Below are 11,570 nucleotides of genomic sequence, written 5' to 3' on the forward strand. Positions count from 1 at the left end.
GAACTAGAAAATGTAGCTAATGCGTGCCACCTTCCCAGCTTTTCCCTTAAAATTTTGGCTGTGGCCAGAGGCAAAGGGGGCTGTCTGTGCAGGCCACAGCCTGAGGACACGGCAGTGAGTCTGGGAAATGCCTCTTGCCCATTGCACCACTGCCTGGAAGCATCCCCTGTCCTATATCAGTTTACACCAGGGGTATTTTGAATGAATAAGTTCTGAAAATAAGCCAGGCCCCTAGACTTTCCCAGCTTCCATGTAGGATTGCTAAAACTCATGATTGACTCAGCCTGGTGGAACAGCAATTTCACTCTTTCCTAAAAATAGACTAAGTGGTTCATCCTCTCAACATAGCCCAGCACTCAGTGATAAAACCAGCTGCCAGAGGCCACTGGAAGGCAGTGAACAGGACCGAGGGTGTGAGGAGTGGAGCAGGGCTCCTCATAGGATACACTAAGGGCTGCCTGGCCGTGAGCCGCACGTAAATTTTCCACTGAGGCTGTCTGCAGTGTGACACAGCTGTTGGGACTACCGAGACTTCCCTGTAAGTAATTTTGGGGTAGATTCAAGCGGGGTGAAGTGTTGCATGAAAATAAACCTCAGACTGATGCTAAAATGCAGAGTAAATGAGGATGCTTAGCACCTCATGCTATGAAAGTGGTGTTGAAGCTCATGGAAAGCCATGGATTTTAGTTTGTTGGCCCCGAGCTTGGCAGATTCCACACTCTGCTGCAGAAGGTGCTGTGTCTGTGTTCCACAGAAGGTGGTTTCGGTCTGGTTCAACACCATCGTCTAGGCTCTTGGGCATGTTCAAGGCAGAAACAGAGCATCATACATGTGTACTTTTTCCCCGTCCTGAAATATTTTAGTTCCTAGTTTTGAGGCTTAAATTCATGGGGCCAGACCTCAGTGTCTACTGTGTCCCCTCAAAATAATGTTATTTATCATGACACTGGTCACCATAACAAGCAATAGGAGAAAGAATCTATATGGGATTTTGTTGAGCCAGATGGATGCTGGGGGGTGGAAGGGACATCTTCCAGATCAAAACCATGTTCAGGACTAGTAGGCAGCAAAATGTGGACTGTTCTGAGGGAAATGAGCTTTGCTTCATCTTATATCCCTAGGAAACAGAAGGCAGAGTAGGATTAGTTAAGGAGGGAATTTCTTTCCCTTCCTCTTCCCTCCCAGCTCCAGGGAGGGCTGAGAAATGTGTTTGTGACCCTGAACCAAATAAAGAGCTTCAGGAGCCTATTGGGTTATCAGCATTAATATGGCCATACCACTCCCTGTTTGTGCTCAAGTATGGAAAGTTAACTCAAAAAACCCATGCCACCCTGTAAGACAGAGCACAAATCTACCCCTGCATGTGCATGTGTGTGTCTCATACCTGATTATCCATTTGACAAAGCCTTTTGTCTCTAAGGTCTGTGTTGTGGTCAGCAGAAGAGAGCCAGGACTCCAGGTCCAGGTCTTGGTGCTGCTCGTCAGTCACTGTGTGATGGGCCTGAACCCAGTTGCCTGAGCTGAAAGCAGTAATCTTCTGCTCATGTGTTTGGTGGTGGTTAACATTTCCTTCTGGGATACACATCCTGCTGGTTGCTGTGAGAATAACATAAGTTCTTTAACTTCCCCCAAGTCCCTGCAGGTCTCCAGTATTCACCCAAATCATTGCCAGAAAATATTTGAAGTAGCTTCAGGGTTTTATTAGAAAACGGGAATTTGTGGAAAGAGAGGTGGAGGTGATGCCTCAGGTACAGATATCATCTGATGAGAAGAGACAAAATATGAAACACTGTGTTCTTCGCCAGGCAAAGTGGTAGATAATTCACTAGTAACAATTAAGAGATCCAGCATGGCTGGAAATTCATAGGAACATCCTACAAAGGCTGTTTTCTGCCATTGAATAGATGCAGTTTTTTGCAGGATAAAAAAGCTTAATTTTTTGGCAGAAACCAGGCGAGAATGCACTAACCCTGTTGCTAGGAGCATGAAAATCCTCCTTCGGCAACAGCAAAAACCCCAGGTCTGGATCTGAACACGGTAGCAGGAATCTCTGCATTAAGTACTGTACAACACGGTGTTTTATTCTTTTAAAGCCAAATATTTCTCTCTTCTCTCACATTCTCACTGGCAATTTGCCTCATTCAGAAACAATTGGAAATGCCGGGGAAACTCAATAGCTACAAGGGGGTTGGGGTTTTCTCTTTAAAGTATACTGCTAATTTTTTTTTTTTGGCTATGGCTCTTTCTTCCAGAACAGTATTAGGTTTTCTTGGCTGTCAGTGATAAAGAGCTGACAGCAGCATGGAAACACCATGATAAGAATAGAAAGCAAAGGCAGGGTCTCAACAACTCCTCAGAGCCGCGTGATACCCATGCAATGTTCCCATGTAAACACCATGGCATGGCAAAGAAATGGTTAAAGATGTATGCCACAGGCGACCTGATCCTGGCTGTGCTCGGCATCCCAGGTGGGATGTGTGTCCGGTGATGCTTGCAGGGCTCATGCCTGCGCAGACATTCCCAAGGTATCTCTTCGCAGTGGACTAGAGAGGGCTTACCCTTAAAAGGTCTGGTATTCGCAGCATGCTGAGAAGCCCTCTCCCCAGGCAGAGGTTATTCCAGTGGGTATCTTGGTGTTGTTTTCCCTGGGGAAGGGGATTTTAGAGGGAGGGAAGCTGTTATCACAAATAGTCATGCTGCATTGAATTCTGCAAGGGCTGATGCTGCTCTATGGGAGAAGGTAGAGCATGCAGAGGACACAGAGCCTGACAGAAGGATTAGGGATAAAAACAGTCCTGCTACCAGCCTGCATTCAAGAAAGGTGAAATAGAGAAACAGGAAAATAAAACCATCTCTGACTGGATGTCAGGTAGGGGTGTTTATCACCATTTCAGTGAAAACCCCCTATAGAAATAACAAATAAAGAGTTACCGGAGGATATGAGAACAGTGCCAGAATGAGCAGGGCATAATACACGATCCTCAGCATGTCAGAGGGCAGTTCTGGATACCAAGATCCCAGCAATACACAGCCTGGGTGAGCGATTTATTAAATATTTTCTCAGCCTTTATTAAGCCTTTGCAAATAGCAGAGAAACATGGAGAATGAGGCAAAGCTGAGCAGATAGTGAGGGCTACCTCTGCCTTGTGTAAGCAATTTGTATCCCAAAAACAGGGTAGCTGACCCAGGTGATGTTGAAATCCCTCTCTAAGGAAAAACAGTGCCACAGCAGCTGGCCCACTCGAGAAGGCTACGTCCCCAACAAGCAATGCCACTCACAGCTGTCTCTCAGCAGAGCTTCTTGGCATTTTTTGGTACCAGGAATAGTCTTCCACATTCCTGGATTTTTGCAAAGCCAGAAATAGCCCCAAGCTGCCTTGAGGCAGATATTCAGCTCTGCCTGAGGCTAAATTTTCCCATCGAGAGCTGTTTAAATTACCTGAGGGTTGTGATGTTGCTCCTGCAAAGGAAAGTCCATCTGACACTGAGGAGCCAAAAACAGAAAGCAGAAGTGACTAAAGATCATGAACCTGCAGAGGTGTGGGAAACTGCAGACAGATCTGATTTTGAAACTCAAGTGTAGGAAACAAGGCACTCTTCAGTAGCTGTTTTTTTCTTCACCGTCTCCCACCCTCTCAGATTTGCAAATGTAACTTTATACACATGCAAAATTTAATTGTTTGACTATAATTTAGTAGACAATTCCTAAAGCATGAAATAATATTTTAAATCGTATTTCCTCTTCAACACAGCTGCTCTTTAGTTACATTATTTTATTTTACTTATTTGTTTAGCACCTTCGTCTGGTTCTGGTGTTTATCTTTTCAGCCCATTTCCCATCCCAGAATTCATATATTAGCTCTATGCACCAGATCTGCTCAACATATGGCTTGCAGACAGCACAAAATCTGTCTTAAACCCTTTCAAAAGAGAATGATTTATATTTTTTATGTGAATTAGTCAATACATTTAAGATCTATAACAGAAATGCTCCCCACCTCCAAATCAGGGATCTTTCATATGTGATGTTGTACAAACTTATCTGAAAGGACACAGTCTACCCATGAAAGTTTGGAATCATAAAAAAAAAAAAAAAAAAAAAAAAAAAAAAAAAAAGTGTTGTTAAGCTGTATGATTTTTGTTAGCTATCTAACTGTAATCAGTAATCAGTGGTGTTCTTACATCTGAGTTGGTTAGATGAGCATGTGAAAATCTCATTTCCCAATTTGGAGGTCAATTCCTAGCCCATGTAGTTGTAACAAAAAGACAACTTGGAGCAAAACTGTCCAAAACAAGATTTCTCTTTAAAAAAATGTTTACAGTTGCCACTCTCACATAATTGGCCAATCCATAGCCAAAAGAAAAAGCTTGAATTTCAAATCCTCGCTGTCCTTTGTAGAACTGAAAATGAGAGAAAACACTGCAGTTTGCAAACAGAGCAAAGTGTGATCTGGGGTCAGGAGGGATTACTCATGAGGATAAGCAGGATGTTTTAGAGCATCACTGATTCTCAGTCTTTGCAAGAGGCTGTCTAAAATTCTGTCGATGCTCTCTGCTGCAGCCTTGTCCCATATTTTTTCCCCTTCCTCTGGAAAAAAATAACATGAAACTTTAACATGTGCTAAAGCCTCAAGAGAGGGTCATGAGGCCAGTGAGAAATAGCTAGAGATGGTCTCCCCTCCCCAAACCATCACTCTCCCAGGACTACCCTTTCCCACACAACCTTCACTGCAGCATTCCAGGACCACTCACCCTTTCGGCAGCCTCCAAACTGGGGCAGCAAGGAGCCTGCCCTGCTTCCCACACCACCTTCAGCATGCATCTTCTCCGGCAGAGCTTCCCCATGAACCAGGGCTCCTGGTGCAGGGGTTGAGGGCAGAGATTTAAACCTTTCCCTGCTGACTGAGCACTCCCAAAGGGCTGCGAGGCTCCCGGATTAAGCAGTAGCACTGGTTTCCTAGCCAGCTTTTATGGGTGCTTACCCATCCACACAAATTCCCTCAGCCCAGCCATGGAGCGGTACTGGTATTTGGGAGCCCCTTTTGTCAGGGGACTGATTCTCCAGGGGAGAAAAGCTGAGAGGAGGATGGGATAGGTGCGATTCAGTACATGCACCTGCCACATCTAGGGACAGAGGCACCGGGGTCTCCTTCTGCAGGGATGGGCTTCCAGCTTCAGGAGGGGGACAGTGAGTTGCTGAGGTTTCACCAAAATGAACATCAGGGACAAGCAGGTGGGAATGAGGACACAGCCTGAGTCAGGGGACTGAGCTGGCAGTGACCATCCAATTGGGAGTAATACACAACCCATCCTAGGCAGGGAGGAATAGCAGAAATGGCCCCAGATTCCCTGGAAACAGCCAGACCAGAGCACCACAACCCCAGGAGACCTTTCACAATATGAAGGAATCCCTGATTTCCTACCCTGATTTACCCTGTGCTAAGAAGCTCCAGAACACTGTGTTTTGGGTCCTACACTGTGGGATGCACTGAATATCTTGCAACACCCAAGCTGCGGCACAGCCAAGGGGTGAGACCATAATACACAGAGTTGACCCACAGAGGAGCAATGTCAGGCAACCACTAAGCAGGTGATGAAGGATGCTGGATTCGACTGGCTGGGAGGGGATGCTCTCGGGAGCTCCGCTCCCTTTGGTGAGCAATGGAGAGGGACAGGACCCTGGCACAACTTGCACCACTGGACTAGCCCTTTCCCTCCAGCTCGTGCAAGCCCTGTGAGAGACCACAGATGATCTCAGGCCCCATTACACAACCCCTGGTTCACGTACTGCCATGGGGCGCACACGGCGACATAAAGGGCTTTGCTTAGCAGCTGTGTTTGCTCAGGGCGGCTGATTTTGGGAGCAAAGCTGATGACATGTGGTTGGCCAGGCGACCCAGGAGACTGGTGCTGAGCTTGCAGCTTCCTTTTTTAATAGGTGACTCAGGCACTCAGTAGCTCACAGGGGTTGGCGGTGGGAGCCGGGCTGTGAAGGAGTGCCAGTGGCAGAGGTGGTGGACACCAACAGGTGGGTGAGCATTGTTTCTCTATAGGATAAAGTGGTTTAAATAGAAAACAGCAAGCTGGAGCTGATGTGTTACTGATGAGATGGGGTTTTCTCAGGGGAAGGAGCAGGAAGGAGTTTTCTAAGTGATTTGTTATCCACTTGTTGGGAGCTGGCTGTCAGATGTAACACGATTACAGTTCAAGAGACCTGTAATATTATCTTCAGCAGGAGACAGAGCAGTTGAGTGATTTATGGGCAATAACTTAAGAGGAAGTGAGTGAATTTTTTAGATGAATATTTAAGCCTTTTTCCCCCTGCTGTCTTGTCTTTTTCCCGTGTGTGTAGAAAGATCACTGAGTACAAATGAATATGAGGAATGATCTTCCCCCACTGTAAAGTTTCCAGTCCCCCAGCCCTCCCTGCCTGCCTGGGGTGTGGCTTATGGGGCAGAGAGGTTGTAAACTGAGCCGGAGCTGCACATACCTGGGGCAAGGGAAGAGCTAAAGAAACCCGGACAGCTGCTCTCTGTGGACAGTCCTAACATTGCAGCCCCTCATATGAAATGTGCAGATTCATCTGGCGCCAGACGCTGGCACGAAGGACATTTTACCGACAAAACCCAGCGGGGAGGAACATTCCCCATATCCTTCACTTAGACAGCAGTGCTGTCTGCTGCTGTGCCAGCCGCTGGGTGGGACAGGAGGAGGAGGTCCTCAGGACCTCTTTTCTTCTATTTTAACTCATGGGGGATGATTTAATGCTTGAAGTATCAGGTTTAAAGTCTCTGGGGCTGCAGTCAGGGCTAGTCAATCAGTGCCATACAAGATGCATCACTGGAACGGATGTTCAGTGTGCCAGCGGAGCCCTTTTGCTCAGCAAGGCAGAAACGTGGAGCCTGGCACAGGTCTCAAACTGGACTTCTGTGCTCTCCATCTCATATACAACAGATAACACCCTAAGACCAGTCTACATAACATCCTTTGGCACTGCTTTAGCATCCCCAGCTGGGGACTTCCCTGCTCCCTCCCAGGGGATGCTGTGCAGCAGCACTGTGCTCACAACTCTTGAGATGTCCTAGGTGTCACTTGGACGCTGTTAGCCACACACATGTGACAGCTTGGCTTTCTCATTAGTGGAATGAACTGTTGTTCTTTTGCTCTTATCTATAATTAGTAATTTAGAGGGTGGCAGCTGCCTGTTCCATCAGGCAGAGCCGTGTGGAGAAAGCAGACTTTCCACAAATGCAAAGCCAGGCACCCGCCCGGCGGGTTTGAGCAGCCACTGTCTAAGGCAGGCAGTTTTGTGAGAAGTGATAAGCAGAGGGCTGTGCACAGCCTGTGCACCGCAAAAATGTCAAAAAGGAGAAGAAAAAAAAAAAAAAGAAAACAAAGGCAGCGATAAGGGGAAGGCTTCAATGAAAGCCTTGTATCTAATTATATCTGTCGTTAAAACAGAAGCCCTGTGGCCTTTCATCCATCCAAGCTAATGGATGAAGGACTAGGCAGTACAGAGGCTGTTCTGTTTTCCACTGCATGGACTGAAAATCTTTCTTCAGCTACATTATTCATTCTTGGCTGGAGGGGTACATTGCTGTTCCTTGTGCAGTATCTTGACCCATGGTGTGGGCCAATATAAATTATATCAGCTCAGCGGTAATACCCATAGCCTGGAGTGGGAGGAGACCATTAAACATTACCAGGCCAGCTCTAGGACATGGGGGTGCTTTTGCTAAGCACTTAGCACTGAAATGGTTAAGCATAGCAATGCTTGTATTAGCCTAGGCAGGGTCCCTGCCATGTCATGAAGTGCTTCTATCTCCTACATGTAGTTTTCAAGAGTATTTTCAGCGTGGTCATGCCACAGGCTTGTGTTTATTTGACTGACCAGAAAGGCTGCAAATCTGTGCTTTGTTTTCTTTCAGCTTTAAAGCTAGGAAGGCTGACTCTCCCCAGCTTACTAGGACACTTAGCCAACCCTTATTACCTTGCAAGGAATAAAACTTCTGTTTTCCAGACTGATTGGACCCATTTTCCTTTTCCAGTAGGTAATTCAGCAATGTAAGAGAAAAGAAAGTAATTCCCAGACAAGATTTTTCAAAGCACTCTTCAAAGCTTTCTGCAGCTCAGTCAGCACATGCTTCAGTGCTCTTCTCACAGGGTACACATATAATAAGGAAAGACCATGAAATATGAGGTACTTTCACTGGCAATTACTTCATTTTCCATTTTTACAGAGTAGACACCTTCAAAGGCATGCCTCAAGCCTCCAAATGAAGGGAGAAGCCTACTGCAGCAGATAGAGGGGCTTGTGTTAGCAGGTACTTGCACCGGCTGCTGTAAAAGTGGTGTCTCAGCGATAACTTGACCCTGTCCTCCCCATTTCCAGGGTGCTGTTCATCTCAAAAAGACAGGCATCTAGTCAAAGTTTGGGGCATCTTGAGCAGAGTGGGTAAAATCAGAGCAATCAGTGATGCAATCAGAGGGCGGCTGCAACCTCACAGCCTACCTTAAGATGTACCAAATCTGCTCCAGCAGTGCCATTGTCTCCACTGGCTGTAGATGGATACTTTTTGACTCAGTGTTTAAGCTGTGGAGAGCAGAAATCAGGGAGAGAAGTCCCATATTTATATGGTGACTTAGCAAAAAAGAAGTATTAAGGAAATATCTTCTGTTTTCTCTCCTGATGTCCCAGTGATGTCTGGCAGAACTGGGCAGATAAATCTGTATTGCATCCCACTGCTTCCTCATGTATCCAGCCTCAATTCTGCATCAAAATGCCTGTGCATCTTCAGGGGTAGATAGAACCAAGGACAAAACCACTTTGGGGTTTGGCACCTTCCAGCAGCAACTGGCCAGTGTCTGACAAGTTCATTGTGGTCCCTCTATTCTTATCTTCATGGTTTTTTAGTGCATGCTTGTCCCCATAGGAAATGGTATTTCATTTGAAGCACCAGCTCCTGGAATACTGTTAGTGCATAACATTAGCTGTTGTCACTTTAAAACAAAAACAGAGTTAATCTCCTTCAGTATTTTAGAGAAAAACTTGAAAATCTGAACTCAAAATGCAGAAAACAAAGCAGAAGAGTCATTAAGTTTGTTATTTACAAAATCTCGTGACTCGGGGACTGAGATTTGAGGGTAAAGAACGCTAGAATTGCTGCAGTGCTTATAATGTGCACATATTAAAAAGTACATCAGCCCTTTCCTGGCTGTGCAATAGCTGGATTTGTGGAGAGAGAGCCCATTGTTCAAACAGAAAGCATTGCAAATACCACACTAAATCCAAATGCAACAGTGCAAGTCTGCAGATAAAAGGAGAAATTTCTCGTGTTTTTACAGTGGTAACAGAGAAATTACAGCCCTGACTGACCTGGAGAACTAAGATGCATCATATAGGTGTAACAGTCTATATACATCTATATACAAAGATGGAGATGACCATTCTGCTCACACCAAGCAGAGTAATGCAAAAAGAAATTTCTTAGCTAAAATTTGGAGTTGTTTCTTTCTTTGAAAACTGAACCCATCTGCATTAGAACCATTAATTTCAGCATGAACTTCTCTCTGAGGGTGGATGCAGCTTTCATCCTCAGACTGAGGGGAAGGCCCTGCTGTATAACAGATGAGGACCAAGGGGGATGGAGTACAATGGGTGGGAATGAGGGAGCATTGCTTAATCATCATCCAAGAGTGTGTGGCCATGCCAACCATCCAGTCCCTCTGTGTACCACTCAGGAGGTCTGGCTAATAGACCACCTCCTCCCAGAGTAGCCATTTCTCCATGAAACAGATAGGGATATCCTCAGCTGTGGGAGGCATCTGAACAAAGGTAGGAAGAATGCTGAATACCTCAGCAATGCCATGCTGGGCCCCTCTGGGGCTCCCATGAGAGCTGGTGCAGCTCAAAATATCAGATCTCTAAACTAAGAGCAGGGTTTGGTCCTCTGGTTGTGCCAAAGACTCCCCGTTACATTCTTGGTCAAATCTCATACCCTTCTCGTCTCTCCATTCCCTGAAACTGGTTCTCAGAGGAGGGGTAAAGATAAATGGATATAATTTGTTGTGAGACATGCCGATAGGAGAGCAGTGCTTCCCCGGAGGAAAAATTAAAAAAAAAAAAAAAGATTTGGTTCAAGTTGAACATGTGTAGCTCCTTCATGTCCTCCTACTCACTCCTGTTTGATGATGGCCTCACCGAGGGATGCAGGAAGGGTTGGGGGCTCTGTGCCCCACCAGCAGGATGGTGACATCAGGTCACTGCCCAATGTGTTACTCTCATCCAGGCTTAAAGTCTGTTTCAGCCATGAAAGAGGTGGAAATGTCCACATTTTCTGCCTGAACCAAAAGGACATGATGTTAAGTTTTGGGGGACCAGGACAGGGGCTGCCAGGAGAATCAGTATGCAGATGTTGGAGGTGCCTGGCAGAGCCCTTGGTAAGCGATGCTCACGCTGCAGGCTGGCCATCTTTGGCACATAGCTCACCATGCACGTCTATCCCTGTTTCAGATGAGAGAACGCAGTCATTTTTAGACATATCAGACAACACTAGCCACATACTTCACCAAGGACGAGGGAGGTCCTCTGCACTCTCCGTGAAGGAGCTGTCGGCTCTTTATCTCTCCCAGACAGCTGCTGCTGCTGCTCACGCCAACAGCCCCACACAGCCGGTAAGCACTATGCGCCGCCATCCTCCCCCTCACAAATCAACAGTGGCATCCCAACAATGTCCCGTCCCAGCAAGTGGTTGTAAGAGGATGAAAGAGAACATGTCTGGTTTCGTAAATCTGGAGAAACACAGCATTTGATTTTCCAAAAATGGCCAGCTTTCCCTTGTCATTCATAAATATTGTATAAATGTTATCAGAGGTGCTGATATGTATGTAAATGATGTATAAGCTGCATATACATACACACACATATACACATTATATTCGCACATGCACACACATAACAAACATACACACATGTCTACATCCACTAGCCCTTACCGTTTATTCATACATACAATTTCCACTTTATTTGCACATATATATTTACACACTCACATCCATGGAGGAAATATTCAGCACAAAGCAACACATTTCCATGTGTCTTCCATGCTATACCCATTCCAACACATGAGTGTATATATGTCCATATATCTCACACTCAGGCATAACTTCACTTTGCAACTTCCCTGTGTTTCTCTGTTTAACCTTGGTCTGGGATCCAGGGATTTAAACACCCACTCCAGGCTGATCATTGGGTCATAGGAAAATTCAGGTTATAAGGGTTATGAGGCACTGAGCTATATTTTTGCTATTTCCCCAGCTCCACTCACTAGTGATCCAGGAGTAAATGCGGGATGTGATTTCATATCTGGACCTTTTCTGCAGGCATGTTCACTCTTAATCTTTTGTAGGGTCCCTGTCAAGAGATGCAGTCTCTTGAGCATATTATCCAGGGTCTGTACTAGAGAAGTCCAGACCAAAGCAGTCCTGGTTGAAAATAAATGAGTGACGACTGTAACTGGAAAAAGACAATGGGTTAGAAATGTAAAGGAAAAAAAAAAAAAAAAAAAAAA

General features: G+C 45.7%; 1 protein-coding gene across 1 annotated transcript in view; it reads left to right on the forward strand.

The window, feature by feature from the left end:
* Nucleotides 1–380: 380 nt before the first annotated feature.
* Nucleotides 381–11,570, forward strand: part of XIRP1 (xin actin binding repeat containing 1) — a 21,489-nt gene continuing 10,299 nt past the window's right edge. Inside the window, exons 1-2 of the mRNA XM_026843649.1 lie at nucleotides 381–538; nucleotides 10,514–10,674. The gene's annotated coding sequence lies outside the window, so the exon portion shown is untranslated. The remainder of the gene's footprint in view (nucleotides 539–10,513; nucleotides 10,675–11,570) is intronic.

This window comes from Athene cunicularia (genome assembly GCF_003259725.1).
Source record: "Athene cunicularia isolate RWA chromosome 2 unlocalized genomic scaffold, athCun1 chr2_part1, whole genome shotgun sequence".
NCBI classification, from domain to species: domain Eukaryota; kingdom Metazoa; phylum Chordata; class Aves; order Strigiformes; family Strigidae; genus Athene; species Athene cunicularia.